The sequence below is a fragment of the Fringilla coelebs genome (genome assembly GCF_963513975.1).
Source record: "Fringilla coelebs genome assembly, chromosome: 5".
NCBI classification, from domain to species: Eukaryota; Metazoa; Chordata; class Aves; order Passeriformes; family Fringillidae; genus Fringilla; species Fringilla coelebs.
Window position 1 is genome coordinate 34278018 of NC_140033.1, and position 15573 is coordinate 34293590.

The following is a 15573-nucleotide window of genomic DNA, read 5'->3' on the forward strand; positions in this document are numbered from 1 at the left end:
ACTATTTTTTTCTATTCCTCTGTAGAGCTGTGTAGGAAGATTTCCCACTGATCTGGTAGCTAATTCTACAAATTCATTTATACCTAAGTGTGTCTAAGAGAGCACAGTAAGCAGGTAGGAATCATTCACAGTCCTTGTGCGTTGTTTCCTTACAGAGGACAGGAGGATTATGGATGAGTATCTTTGATGTGCATTGTCCAAAACACAGGAGGAGGCATCTTTTTCCAACCAGCCCTTAACTGAAGGGTGTCTCTTTGGGCTTTTCTCTGTGCCATCCCCTCAGCTCCAGGGGTAGCATGTCATGTGTGTGTCTTTTCACCTTCTTCTGAAGGGTTCTGCCTCCTCCCCCCTTCCCAGGCAGTGATGGCCTTTCATCCATCGTATTCAAGTAGGTGGCTTTGCCTGCCTGCTTAGCTTTGGGAAGCCACCTTTTCCTCTGTTTGGTTTTTAAGATCAGGTTTGCAGCAGTCAGTAGCTCTCCCTTGCCATTTCTTCAGGTTGTTAGGATGGTGATCATGCAATTAAGAACACCTCTTCACACTGGACCTCTTTCTTCCAAGACTGCCTTTGCAATTAACTGCTATGTGTTTTCCTCATCCTTTTCAGTCTACATTTTTCACTACAGTGTTTGCAGCCTACATATCTGTCTGATTCTTGTATGTTCAGTAAAATATCCTGGGAAGATATTAATTGTGTAGTTAAATTACATTAAAGAGTGTAGTTAATTTAAATGAAAGAGTGAAATATTGGCTAAGAAGATTTTGATCAAGCTTTATGTTGTTTTCCTTTCCTCCTTCTAATGTCATGATAAATTATTTCTGCCACAGGAAAAAAGCCTCAAAGAAAGCTCTGGGGACTGGAGGAGGAACCCAAACCAGAAAAATAAAAAAAGCAGGAAACTACAAAAAGTGAAAACGAGAACAGAACATTGAGAGGACACCAAAACTCTGTTTGATCACAAGAGGGCAGTGCATATTAACAAGACAGGAAATAATCCGTGTTTCACAGGAGGCTAATCCCTTTCTTTTAAAAATTTCCAAGAGTTCTGCTGTCAGTGCTAAAGAAAAAAGTCAGAGAAGTCTTAGCATGCAATATCAAGCCATGCCTTGTGAAGTTTGTTGTACACTAGAACTGAAGGAATCTGGGTGGCACAGGAGCCACTGGTCCCCAGCCAGGCAGACAGTGGTGTTACTGGGTGAACCACCATTTATTCTGCTCAGGCATCGTATCACCAGCAGAACAACCATTCTCACATCAGGTGTATTCATCATGGTAACAAAGAAAGAAATGGAGATGTATGATACAATTAGCTGTGTTACATCAAAATTGAATTTTGCACCTCTGTCCCTTTGAGCACTTTCTTAAGTTTAAAATGTGCAACATGAGTTAGATTTTCCCAGCGATAGACATGGCCTTTATATCTCTTTATATTTCAGGTGACTTGTGAGCCATCTGAGCGCTGTGTGCTCAGAAGTCATTTCTCTTCTTGTGCAAGGAAATACATACAGTGTTTTTGGGGAGAGAAGAGCAGGTTTTCAAGGAACCACAGAAAACTGTGGAGTAACTTTGCCAGCATCTGTTTAAAGGTCAAACAACCCTGATACAGACAGTGACCTGTATTTGCCTGGGAGCAACAAACTTCCATCGTCAAGACCTCACTGCTCTAGATGGGAGCTACTGTGAAAACTTGTCACCACTTCTCTCACACTGACACAGAGGGCATGCACCCAGTGCCACTGCCAGCACCCCTGGGGCCTGAGAGCCTGCAGCTGTGCAGGATTCAATTAGAGCCCTGTGATCTTGTGTTTTGGAGCTATTTTGTGTTTGTCTGTGAAAGTGGATAGGTACAGTACCAAGTGATGTGCTTAGTCCAGCGTGAAAAATCCCTAGACTTGCAATAAATACACCAATTGTTTATCCACAGGAAAGCAGAGATACAAACCCAAGAGCAGATCTAAAGGCTTTCCTAAGAAAGACAGTGTCTGTGCTGAAGAAGGTTGGTAAGTGAAATATCAGAGGCCAACTCATATATATTCATCCCTTCAGAGGCTGTTCTACTTTATCTAATACAGCAAGCTTTAGCATCAAGACTTAAAAGGTAACTCTGTGTGCCACGGGACCATGCAGTGCTGCCAGCTTCTGGCTGATGGGTAGCATTGTCCTTTTTTGGGGAACAGCAGCCTGTGTCAGCTGCGTGCTGCAGTGTAGCCAGCTAAAATCTCCTCATGGTTTCCACTGGGCTAAAGCAGTTTTTACTGCACTCTATTTTAAAAGTGGCATTCCTGATAATGCCATTCACATCTAAATCATATCTCAAAACATTTCCAGGTAGCAGCCAATAAAAACTAAAACTAGTAAAATTTAGAGAATAAGGGAAGCTAGAGAGATGTCTATAGCACAAAAAAGAGGTAAGTATTAATATGAAATCAGGCAAGGTAGTTGATGGAATAGTAGTGTTTAGAAATTGGAAAGAGAAGGAAATCTCAGCAAATATTTCTGACATATTTCAATAGGAAAGAGAAGGTACACTTGACTATATGAATATAATAAGCATTTTCCAGACCATAAATACTCATGGGAGCAAAAAGCAGTTGTCTGAACAAACTTCTGTGCCACTGACAACATTTTTTGAGAAATATTGTAATACTCTAGTGAATTACAATTGGACAGCAGTAAAGTGTCAATATTGTGTTAATACTGAAAAAAAAAAAGCAGCGATGGACATATGAGGTAACTGGCTGGTAACTTTTCCTCAGCAAAATAATTGAAAAGCCCATAAGGCTTTCAATAGCCTCAAAAATGAGAATGTGATGAATTTCTGTCAGTTTATGGAGAACACATCCTATTAAGCAAACCAAAGTTTTTTACTTAGTATCACTTTCTATTTCAACTTTTTAAAATAGCTCAGTAATATGCTAGTAAATCTCATATTTCATATTTCATGAGTGGAAAGGGAACTGACTTAAAATAGTATTGTCCACAAGGAATGTTCTTCTAAAGGAGATGCAAAAGCAGTCCTATGCCCCGGCTAGTATTTAGTCTAAATAATCCAGGCAGCCATGAATAGAGCTGGCTTTAATAATGGAGGCTTATTTAAGGCAGCTACATTTTAATACAGTCAGTGTAAAGTTTTACATCTAAATTAAGGAATTCAGACCTTAATTCAGACCAGAAAAATGACTGATTGTTGGAAAGGGATAACTAAAGCCAACCAAGTCCTCAGAGTGAAAGTTCAGCATAAATTTCTAGTGAGATAATATGGAGAGAAAATCAAATGACAGTTCTCAGATTTTCTAAATGTAAAATTATTAAGAAAATGAAAGGAAGTGGTTTTACTTCCAGATGAGGGGTTGATAAGAATTAATATGGTGACTGCAATTTTGGCATTGGTAAGGTGAAAAGAATCATGACAAATACTCAAAATATCAAGCAAACATCTTTGAGGGAGAGAATCAGAATACAAAATCTGCTTAGATTTTCAGAGCGAAATTGAGAAGTGACTCTATAAAGATTAGTAAGAAACTTGTCGGGGGAAAAACAGGACCATTAAAGCCTTTCTTCCACAGAAGAAAGTCAAGAGAGACAGACCAGTGGTTTATCTTGCTTTGCAGCCTTTGAATATATAAGTTTCAGTCTTCTGTGGTAGAATCTGTTATTTTTCATTGCAGCTATTTTTTGTCCAGTCACACATCTACTCTTAGGTCCTTAGATTCCTGTACAATTAGTAGTCAATATGCTTAACAGAGTATAAATTTCCCCTCTTAGAGAACCACTACAGTAGGTTGCTGTAGGATGTAGAACATTGTCAGTTCATTTCAGGCTCGCTGTGGATTCAGCATAAACTGATCTCTGCTGTGGAAGGCCAACCCTGCTTGTGTGGTGAATCCTGGCCTCATGTACTTGGATGCTGCATTGAGCAGGGCTGTCTCCAAACCATGCCATGGGATCTGGAAAACTCTTCTGTGGCAGCACAATCAAAATGACTGACCAGCACTCACGGGCAGAGCAGCCAGAGATGTGTTACCTGTGTGCCACAGGAGCATCCTGGCACCATGGAGCTGACAATCCTTTCCCTGCTTAGAAACCCTAAGAACATCTCTGAAAATGACTGGTGATTATAGATGTCAGCCTTTGGGCAGGTGTAGAAAACATGTCTTATGAGGAATGGCTGATGGAGCTGTGTTTGTTCAGTCTCAAGAACAGGAGCTCAGAGGGACCTCAACTCCCTGAAAGCAGGTGGGGGTGGTTTCTTCTGCTGTGGCCATGCCTGCAATGAGAGGGCCAGAGGAAATGGCCTTAAGCTGTGACAGGGGAGATTCAGATTAGATAGCAGAAAATAAGTTTTCACTGCCTGAGTGGTCAGGGATTAGAACAGGCTATGCAGGAAGGTGGTGGAGTCACCACCCCGAAGGTGTCTCAAGGGGTGTCTGGATCTGGAGCTGGGTGATGTTTAGTGGTTTAGGGGTTACAGAGTAGTGCTGGCTGGATTGCTGGCCCTGATGATCTTAAAGGTCTCTTCCAGCCTTGATGATTCTATGATTCCTAATTTATGAACCTTTTGTTATATCTCTTCTCCCCTATCCAGCTGAGGGACATGACAGAATGGCTTTGCACTGGCATCCAGCTGGGGCCAAGCCACCACATTTCTCTGGCAAGGAAAGTTCTCCAATTGTATTACTAAGCATTCAGTCTTGGTAGCCTGTCAGTTGATGATTGAATTATACATTGACTAAAAGTTAGGCTAGTGTGTTGTTCTTTTGAATTTTTAATTTTCTTTTGAATTTACTAATAATCATCCAGGTGAGCACCTACTTCTTTTGCTTGAATAGTCATCTAATTTACAAAAGTACTCTAACAAGTGGTGATACCATGCTGTTCACAGAAATGTGAGATGAAGAGCATGATCTAAATTTGGACTTCTTCCATGAATGGTTTTCCTTTTTTTATGAAGTACTGCTAAAACCAGGATTCTGTCGCAAAGGACAAGGTGACAACTGTAGTGAAAAGATGCCTTTCATCTGAATTCCAGAATGAAACCTTGTCTTTCTTCCTGCCTGACAACCAGACCATTTTGTTGTTGGATTCAGCTAGAGCCCCAACAATCCTGGAACACAAAATGTGGCTTGTGGTGTCCTCCCTGCTTTATTGCTCCTCATGAGACCCTGGGAAAAGTCTCTTCACTGATTCCCACTCATCACTGAGGGCGACCTGAATGACACAGCCCTGATTTCCAAGTGATAATCAGGTCAAGCCACATCTTTCTCAAAGACTGAATTAGAGCACAGGTGCCACCACAACAGCTGTGTTGCTCTGCTCCACAGCAGAGCACAGAAACTCTGTCTAAGGTGTCTGAAATTTATAAAAGAAGCATTTTGGATAAAAAACTTATAGAACAAATTTAATGAAACATGTCTGTATCACTTTAGATAAAGGGGCATGACATAATTTTAAAATTTACATCAAGAGATTAGTTTTCAAAAAGGAAACAAACAACAAAACACCCAAAAATGCCAAGGTGAAGGGGTTGCAATAATTTTTTTTGCACACACAGGCACCCATTTCCTAAATTGAAGTTGCAGAGATGCCATGTGTTGGGTGTCCGAGTTTTTGCTATTTCTATATATTTTTAATCTGAAAATATTCAGATATGGTCATGTGGAGGATAAGACCCTGAGACAGATGGAAGAGAGAGATACTGTACTTACAGAGGACATGGTTTGGTGAAGTGTGGTTATTTGTTTCTAAAAAAGTAATACTTGACCTAGTTTAATTAAACGTGGGTTGTGCTTCAACATTTGAAAATTGGTTACTAAGAAATTACATTGCTTTAAAAAAACTACTATAAACCAATCATTACTGTTGTCTGGGTCTCAAAGTAATAAAACAGATGAAGCCACTTAAACATGTGTATTGTATTTCCTTAAAAGTAGCAGTGCTGAAAATGCAGGTGGTTTAATACAGCATTTTAACCAGAATGTGTTATTTATATGTCACTCATATCAAGAAAGGGAATATCTCTATAAAGTAGGTAGCATTTGAGCATGGTTTCATTCTTCATGGGTAAATTCTCCTTTCACACTGCAGCTGGTGAAAGAAAGTGTGATTTAGATTTTTATATTATTTAACTCAAGTTTAAATTTATGCTTATGTACAGCTTTAGCTTACACCTTTAGTTAATGAAGCCCTCTAGAAACACATGCTAATGCATGCAAATGACCTCCCTGTGGGATCTAGCTATTACTGGTCACGAGACACAACCCTAAAATGAAAACCCAGCATCTTCTGACCATTACCAATGTGGGTCAGGTGTTAATTAACAATGGCATACCACCTGTTGCCATGCTGGCAATGATTGTAAGCAGCAACAGGGTGTTTTGGTGGCCTTTATTAACAGCAGTACTACATGAGTCTCCTCATGAGCTCTTTCCCCCTAAGCAGTGCCATGAAAAGTGAGTCTTGGCTCTGAGGAAGAGTATGGAAAGACATTGGGATGTTTCTGAATCAGCAACACCAGTTGACTACTGTTAACTACTGATCAGCTCTCCCTGCCTGTGCCCTTATTACCAGTGGAAGGTCAGATTTCATAACAGCTGCGCTATTTCTTTCTTTAAGTCACAGGACCCTTGTTTCAAACACAGATCAGTGCAGACTTTGTAGGCAAGAGGGCCACATAACACAGGTAAGGCATCAGTTTGGGAAGAACAAGTGAGAATAACTGGCTAAGCATATGAACAACACTGGGTCCACTGCCTGGCAGGGTTGTTACGATCGCCCAGCTGTTTTCCTCCAGGGATTTCCATTCCTGAGTAGTAGAAAGGGTGAAAAACAGATTGTTGGCACAGCTATGGCAGACACTGGAACCTTTTGTGAATATTTGGCCATTGCATTTCTAAAAAAATTACTGGTCCCTGGATCCATTTACCTGTGAACATTGACTCAACAACTTGCTGCTGTTGGGATGGGAGCAAGTCCTGCTTGTCTGCAGAGTTCTCCTGATTTTTTATTATTTCTTTTTGGAGCAATCTCATATTTAATAATGTTCTCAAAACACAACTGCTCTGATCAACTAATGGATTGGCTGGATGCTAAGCTACATGTTCGCTGAGTTCTTATAGAACTTTCTGCCACACCTCAGCTCTGATTTTTGAAGTCAGAGTTGATAAAATAATTTTTTTTTTCAAAAGTTAGTAAGCCACAAGTAGCAATTGCATGCCCAGAATCTCATGTCACTTAACACTAGAACAGGAAAAATGTGCTGGAAAAAGTGAGCTATTGATGGGACTTGTCGCCACAAAATGAGAAGGAAAATTTCTCACTTAGCAGACATTTCAAAGTAATTGACTTTTTTGGACTTTATGTAATAGTAAACATGAAATTATAGCAATTTTAAGTGCTTTGGAAAAAACAAAACCAATTTTTACCAGAAAGTCCTAAATGTATCTTATAAAAAATAATGGGGTCCTAAGGGGTATATAATATTTGTAAGCATGTAGCTATGGATAAAGCATCCAGGCCTAACTCGTTCTCATGCTAGTCCAATGTGACTTTATGAGGTAATTCTTATGAATTAAACTTGCTTTGACATTTAAGCTCCATCATGGAGTTCTGGTCCAATTTTATGAAAGTTTGAGTATTAGCCCTTTGAAGACATTCAATGAGATGTTGAATCTCAGAGAATTTGTTTTGTGGTAATATGACTTGCTCCCCCAGAGAGTAAGACCCTCTCCAGGTCTTCTCCCTTCCCACCCCCCTCCTGAAATCTTTGAAAGATCAGGGAGATTTAAAAAAAAACAATAAAAGGTTACTTCTTTTTGCTTATGGTCAGGCCTCCCCAAATAAGAGCAAGAAGAAATGGCGAGACTCTTTCAAGCACATCAGACACCTTCTCTGGAAATTTAAGGTTGCTGTTTACTGCCTCATATTCATCACTTTCTCTAAATGCCTTCACATATCACTAAATTCTGAATCATTTAATTAATCATAAAAGTTCCTTCCCTAGAGTTACTCTTTTATAACTGTAGACTAACTCTGTACCCTCCGTCAAACCAGTGAGTCTTCTTAGCACTAGTTGTATTTTCCCTTTCCATACTTACTAAACAGAGATCCTGCCACTAGAAGCAAGAATGTCAAATCTCTTATCTACCATAGCAAATGCAATTTGAAACCCCACTTTATATGTGGGTGGAATGAGAAACTTTTCTGTAAGTCTGCAGTACACTAATAAAGCTTAAGAGTAAAGCTCTTTTAAGGTGAAATCCAAATGCAGTTTCAAGATAAGAATCTCCTAAGTGAGATAAGACTGCCACAAAATACATGCTGGTATTAGATCAAAAGTATTGCTTACTCATTTCTGGAAGTTTAATTCTAATCACAGACACAAAAGACGCTCTCCTGTGTGTCTCTCTACTGAAAGAATGGAGGGTGAGGTGTGTTTGTAATCAGCAGGTTTTGGAAGGTGTAGAACCATATACATGTCTGAATAACCCCATACCTGTCTTTTGTCATATTAAATAAACTCTAGTTTGTAATCAATTAACTTCCCAGTGATACTCATGCACCACTCATTTTCCTGTCCTCTCCATTTCTTAAGGTCTATTAACAAACCTAAACACTGGGATGTTTCTGTATCTGGGCATGTTCTAGTTTTCTTCTTAATCCCTACTAGGTGCATTTAGCTAGACTGCTATTTTAAAATTTTCATATGGTTTTCAGAAGCTCAAACAGAAATTTTATTTATTTCAAGAGGATAATGTTTTGCAGAGATGTAAAGATGGTAACTCTGCAGTTATGGCTTCGTTGTACAGAACTTCTGGATGTGTAGAATCATAGAATCGTCAAGGCTGGAAGAGACCTTTAAGATCAACAGGTCCAGCAATCCACCCTGTACTACCACATTAACCCCTAAACCACTAAACATCACCCAGAGCCAGATCCAGACACCCCTTGAAACACCTTCAGGGGTGGTGACCCCACCACCTCCCTGGGCAGCCTATTCCAATGCCTGACCACTCAAACAAATTTTTCCTGATGTCTAATCTGAATCTCCCCTGTCACAACTTAAAGCCATTTCCTCTGGTCCTCTCGCTGCAGGCATGGCAGAAGAGACCAATCCCCACCTCCTTTCAGGGAGTTGTAGAGAGCAATGAGGTCCTTCTGAGCCTCCTGTTCCTGAGACTAAGCAAACCCTGCTCCTTGTTCCTCACAAGACATGTTTTCCAGACCTTTTGCCAGCATTGCTGCCCTTTGCTGGACATGCTCCAGAATCCCATAGTCCTTTTTTTAAGTGAAGGACCCAGAACAAGCACAGCACTTGAGGTGTGGCCTCAGCAGTGTTGAGTACAGGGGAATGATCACTGCCCTAGTCTTGCTGGCCACACTATTCTTGATCCAGGCTAAGAGGCCATTGGCCTTCTTGGCCACCCAGGCACACTGTTGGCTCACATTGAGCTGTCAGCCAGCGCCCCAAGTCCCCTGGGGTTTAACAGCTCTCAAGTAGTGCTACAGGCTGTTGTGACCCAAGGACAGGATCTGGCACTTGGCCTTACTGAGCCTCATGGAGTCATCCTCAGCCCACTGATGGAGTCTGTCCAGGTCTCTCTGCAGACCCTTCCTACTCTCCAGCAGATCAACAGTCCCACCAAACCTAGTGTCATCCACAAATTTCCTGAAGGTGAACTCAGTCCCCATGTCTGGATCATTAATAATTGACATGTGTCAAACAGGACTGAAGCATTTAACAACTGGTGTAATTCAAATGGGACAAACCTTAAGACAATGAGTTCCTATTACAGATCTTGACACCCTTCCAGGACGTGAAATGCCTCAAGCTTCTCCTGTTATGAGAGAACATAGAAGGCATCCACTCCCTCCTCACTACAGAGCCCAAACTGAACAGTCTATTCCTCCTCTCTGCCCCCACAACCACCTCCTTCTTCTCTCCACATCTCTGGGTCATGGTGTTCCCTGAAACCAGCTCACTCACCCACCACCCCAAATTGCAGAAAAAAAATTACTCCCTCCAGTGCTTGCTTTCCTTTAGTTCCATCCAATTTACATCCACCCAGGGGACACCTCTTGAGGGTTTAGTGCCACTTTGAAAGCCAGCTCTAAAATCAGTACCCAGCAAGTGAGCTGGCAGCCACAGGGGTAGAGGCAGAGTGAGGGTAGGATGGAGTCCCCTCAGCCTTGCTAAAAAACACAGAAATAGCTGGGCTAGGAATTCAGTGGCTGTGTTAAATTTCTTTTAGAAAGATGCTTAGTGTACTGTGATGTTTGTACATGTGGCTCTTACTGCAGATGTGTGTGTATGTGCGTGCATATGTATGTACAAACACCACAGATATTTATGGCAAGACTGCTTAACTGCCAAATTAAAAAATTGAAAGGGACCTGCAACAATCATGTAGTCCAATTACCTGTGTGGTTCAATCTACACAGGACTGTTTGTGTCATGGGGTGGCTGCACATGCCGGGATGGGGAGAGAGACCAGGATAAGTTCAAAGGATCTGGTGGCACAGAACCCTCAGACACCTCACTGCAGAGTAGAGGGGCTGTAAGGACTACTGGTTTGAGTCTGTCACACCCCACAAAGTCTGGTACAGAAATTCTTCTCCCACTAGAAGATGGGGTTGGAGGTCCCTAGTCTTTAGTCTTGCTTTTCAAGATAAAAATGTCAAGAAGGTTTTGAGCATTAGCAATCTTTTACTCTCCTAAAACACAGTATAATGAATCCCACTCATCGTATCTGTCCAGATGAATGTCTAAAAACTCCCCGATGTATTTTTCTCAATGGCTGGATGGAAAATCAATATTTAGGTTTTAGTTAGTTGAAAGTTGATTTCAGCTGGGGAGCATTTGCTGAAGCAAAAGGTCACCTCTGAAAGATGTTTTATATCATAGAGAGCAGAAAGTTAGCAAGACCCTAAAGCTAAAAATGTTGCACAAAATTTGCTTGACAGCAAATCCAACATTTTGCTTCCATACTGTGCTGTAATTTCTGTATTTCATTCAGCAGCAATCTCAGCTCTAAACAGCATTTTACCCGGGGGGAATTAGCCACACATTTTTAATCAGACAAAAGTGCTCCAGGATTGGCAGTATTTTGGTTTATGTAAAGCACTTCTATTTTGGAAGTATTATGCATGAACACCACATTTCTTTAGATAACTGACTGCACATGTTGCTTCATCAAACATTTTAGCAGTACTGTTCTTGATGGTAAACTCACCCTGTACCAGAATGAAATACTGAAGAATACGCAAAGATGGTTTTAAAGCAATCTATAAAACACCAAACTTTAGCTTTTGACCAAAAAATTTAGTATTTATATCCTGAATGAAACAAGATTAAATTCTGGGCAGAGGAAATAGCCTGGACTTTTAAAGCCAGCTTCTGCTCATACCCTCTAGCTATTTCATAGTGGTCAGGGAGATGATTGAAGCTCACCCTAGAAGCAAAGCCTCATTTACAGCTTGCTGGGATATAGAAAGCATTCCTCAACATTTCTGAAAAGTTTTACACTGAAGAACAATATTGCGGATTTCTAAGAAAGCAACTTATCTCTGGTTTTATTAAGGTATGGAGGGGTTTGACTTGAATAAGTCTTTCAGTTCAGTCAACATTTCCAGTTAAATGCAGCCATAGTTCTTGCTGTAGAGACACCATCATTTGCACTGCACTTATCTCCAGGCAGAGATAAGTATGTTCTGATATCAGTAACCAATTTCCAGATTGTTTTCATCCTACTTGTGGAACTACAATAGTCTTTTCCCAGCTGCCTCACCAGAAAAAGGCTATCACAAGGCTCCATGTCAAAGATGGGAAGCCAACATAATATTTATAGCCCATGTTATGGTACTATATTTTATATTGTAATATTTGTATTTATTTTATCATTTGTCCTTTATTCATTAAAGTTATTTCTTATCCACGTTGCAACAGAGCTGAAGCATCTTAAAACTATAAATTACTCAGACAAGTAGTTTAAACCTGAATTCCCCTCTACCTCTTCCATCCTTATTTTCTTTTTATTTAAAGTAAAAAGTCAGTTTGAATTGCAAACAGATTGGTTGCCATGAAGTTCCAACTGCCGGTAAAGTAATATGATTAAACTCTCTTTACATTTTTACATTTAAAAACACAGGAATAGCATGTGCAAAAAATGTGCTATGCTTAAGGCAGAGCAGGTCATACTATCTAATGTTTGCATGGCTGGACTTGGCTGGGATCTCCCCAGTGGAAGATTTTTTTAATGGTTTATAACCCTGTTAGATTCTCGGGTATTTCATGCTAGGAGTACAATCCCGGGTTATTATTTTTTCTTAGTTCACCAAAAGCTATTTCAGCTATTTAAGCTAACTTCCAAAGAAATGTTAGAGGGGAAAAAAAGCCCTGGCTCTGTAGGTGTTAACAAAACCTTTCTGACATCTTTTGTGCTTCTCTGTCACATGAACCCTAGCACTGGGTGCATTATGTGGTGTGATTCCTCACTCCTGCTGCTCTGAGAGCTAGAACAACTATAGACATGGCATAAACACTTCAAGAAACTGTGGTTTACCAATGGTCAAAAAGTGCTGTTTCTTTCCCTTTAGGAGACTTCCATTTTAGTAGGTAAAAGCTCTGATGATCCTTCCTCCCCACCAAGCATCCTGCAACCTCTTGGTCCTTCCAGCCCTAAGCCAGCCATACGTGCATCCTCTCAGAGCTCTTGCAGGTGGCAGGACTGCAGATGCACCATCCTCACAGACCAGTTAAGCAGATTTCTCCTGGTTGCAGCTCAAAAGATAGCAGCAAGATTTTTCCTGCACACTTTTTTCCAGATCTTCCAAGACAGGACACAGTTCAAGAATAAAAGTTCTCCCAGATGAGTTTTTTGGAAATAGACAAACAGAAACAAGCAGTTTTGGCAGAAGTGTTTCAAATTTTTAAATTAAAATTATTTGAAGAAGTTATTCAGCTTCTGCAAATTTGCAGAACACAGAGGAGATTCCAACAGGATCTGTGAGATGTCCACTAGAAATCTGCCAACTTCCCTGCCCCCTGCTGCTTCTATGCTGTCCCCTCATTCACAGACACAGAGAGAGGACACCTGTAGGTTGTGCTGCCCTCCAATCTTAAACAAGGCAAGCAGCTCCATTTCCAATGCTCTTGTCTCCAGGCTGCTCCTGTCTCTGATGAGCTGCTGCTCAGATTTACATCCAAATCTCATGATAAGTGATGACTGTAACCCATAAAACTATTTGTAGTTTTCTCACTACTAAGAAAATGGAGCAGACTCCGACATGACAAGACCCTTGTCACCAGTTCTGCTGCAGCCAGCCAGGGCTGGATTCTGTTTTGGGGGATTGGCACAGGCAGCTCTGAAAAGTGTTTTTCTAGTACTTCTATTTGGTTAATATTGTCCTGTGCTTGAGTTTCTGTTCTGATTAATTAATTTTTAAATTTACAGAGCAGTTTTGAGGACTTTTTAGTTTACTTTCACGTGTGTATCAGATGACCTCAGTGCTGCAGCAGCAAATAAAAGAACTGGAAGCAGTGCTGGGCTCTTGCAGGATGGATTGCGTCAGGGGCAAGGAAGGGATGCTAATGGCTGTTCCTGGCATCAGCTTTGCACTGGGCCAGAAGGAGCCAGGCCAGAGATCAGGGGATAAGGGGATAGTTACTCATCCAGCACATCATCTCACTGCTTGGGGCCCACCAGGGAGGCTTCTGGTCAGTCACCTGGTGCCTCCCTCCTTCCTCAGATCTTTGCCTATCATGTGGTGTGGGGCTGTGGCTACCAAAGCCCCTAGCCCTGCCCCACAGGATAAATGGGAGGGGAGAGCTGCACAGACCAGCCCGCAACTCAGCAGGGGGTTTTGATGAAAAAGGGAGAAATATCAACCAAACAATTTCCTTTTCCTCTTATTCAGAATCAGGTAATAATGATTTGAGTCATATGGGTAATAATGTGTTTGAGTCATATGGGAAAGCATATCTGCCACTTGCTTTCAACAGCTCATAGCTGAGTTTGCCATGGGTTTGGTATCTTCACTACCTAAATACTACTTACTGACAGACATGATTTCTAACCTCTACCCACCCACTAGTTCTACCAATAAACACCAAGAAGGTTTACCATTTATCTTCTTCCTAGTCCAAACTTATTTCCCATGTCCAGGTTATACCTCACCCACAAATTAGTCCACCATTTTCAAGGGATTTAAGGACTTCTACATCAAATAGAAGTATTTAAGAAATATTTGTCGTTCTCCATACTAAGGAAACTTCCCTGTCCAACCATCCAGAGGCCACTCTGGCAGTCACTGTCGCACCACCCACGCTGGGACAAGAGCCACTCCGCAGCCACAGCTGCCCCCTACCCTCACACAGCCACACCAGGCGTCCTCACCAGCTTGACCACAGGCTTCCCATAGCACAGTCTCAGACATCCAGCTCCTCAAAATAATTTAACAATGGTGCAATAACTAAATGACAAAATAACAGGTTGAGATAGGAGGGGCCCCAAACAGAGGAACCACTGGGCTTCTATACCCCGCAGAGTCTCAGGGAAACAAAATGTGAGGTCCTCAGCTCCTGCTGTGCCTCTGAGTGTCCTAACCCCTGGCTGCACCACATGTTCCCATGCCCTTTGCTCTGCACAGGGCTGGCATCTCACAGCTACTTGTCTCATCTTGAGCTCCTGCTCCCAGAGCTCAGCCTACTGCTGGCATGGCAGCTTCACACGAGATACCTGCACTGAAGGTGCTCCTCCACACTGCAGTATCTGCAATAGGCACTGTTAGTGCACTACATCATTTAGGCTGTGCCCGGACTAGTGGTTCCCTGAGCCAAAAGGAGTTAGTGCAGGCTCCAGCAGTAGTCCTGCTGGGCCGCAGCAGTGATCTTGTCATGCTTGACCACTTGCTATGGGAAAACAGGAACTTCATTTTATGTGTAAAGATGGCACTTATTGCTAGCATAATTGAAATCTTAACAGTGTAATCAGGGCATCAGTATTAGCACGGATATCATTATTATGGGAAAAGAGAGAAAAAGTAAATAAAGAATTCTGCTACAGAGAAAAAGATGCAATAAGAAACTACGCACTTAAAATTCCTACACACACATCTGAGGTATCACCTCTTTCTTAGGCGCTGTGCTCAGCCTTCCACTGCCCCCCGGGTCCTAATATTGATGGTTGCACTCTGGGGAGTTGTCCGGGCTGGCTGTTATTTGTCTCTGCCCAGACAAGGGTGAGATGGGCTCGCTTCCCGGGCTCCAAAAGACAAGGCTGGACTCTCAGGTTCGGTCTTCAAGGCTGTTTATTATTTCTTATCTACAAAAATTTTCTTTCTGCCCAGCCGGGGTCCGACTAGCAAGGCAGCCAAAGGCACTCTGACTGCCCACAGGGCGGTCATATCTTTTTATAACAAAGTCTACATAAACTATATTTATCTTTCGTCTCCAATACTTATCATTTTTATTACTAAGTGTACCTTTACTATGAACCTATCAAAAATACCTACGTCACACAGAAAATGGAAGACAAGAAGAAGGAGGAAGAACCATGTGGCAGGCCCCAACTCCCTCCA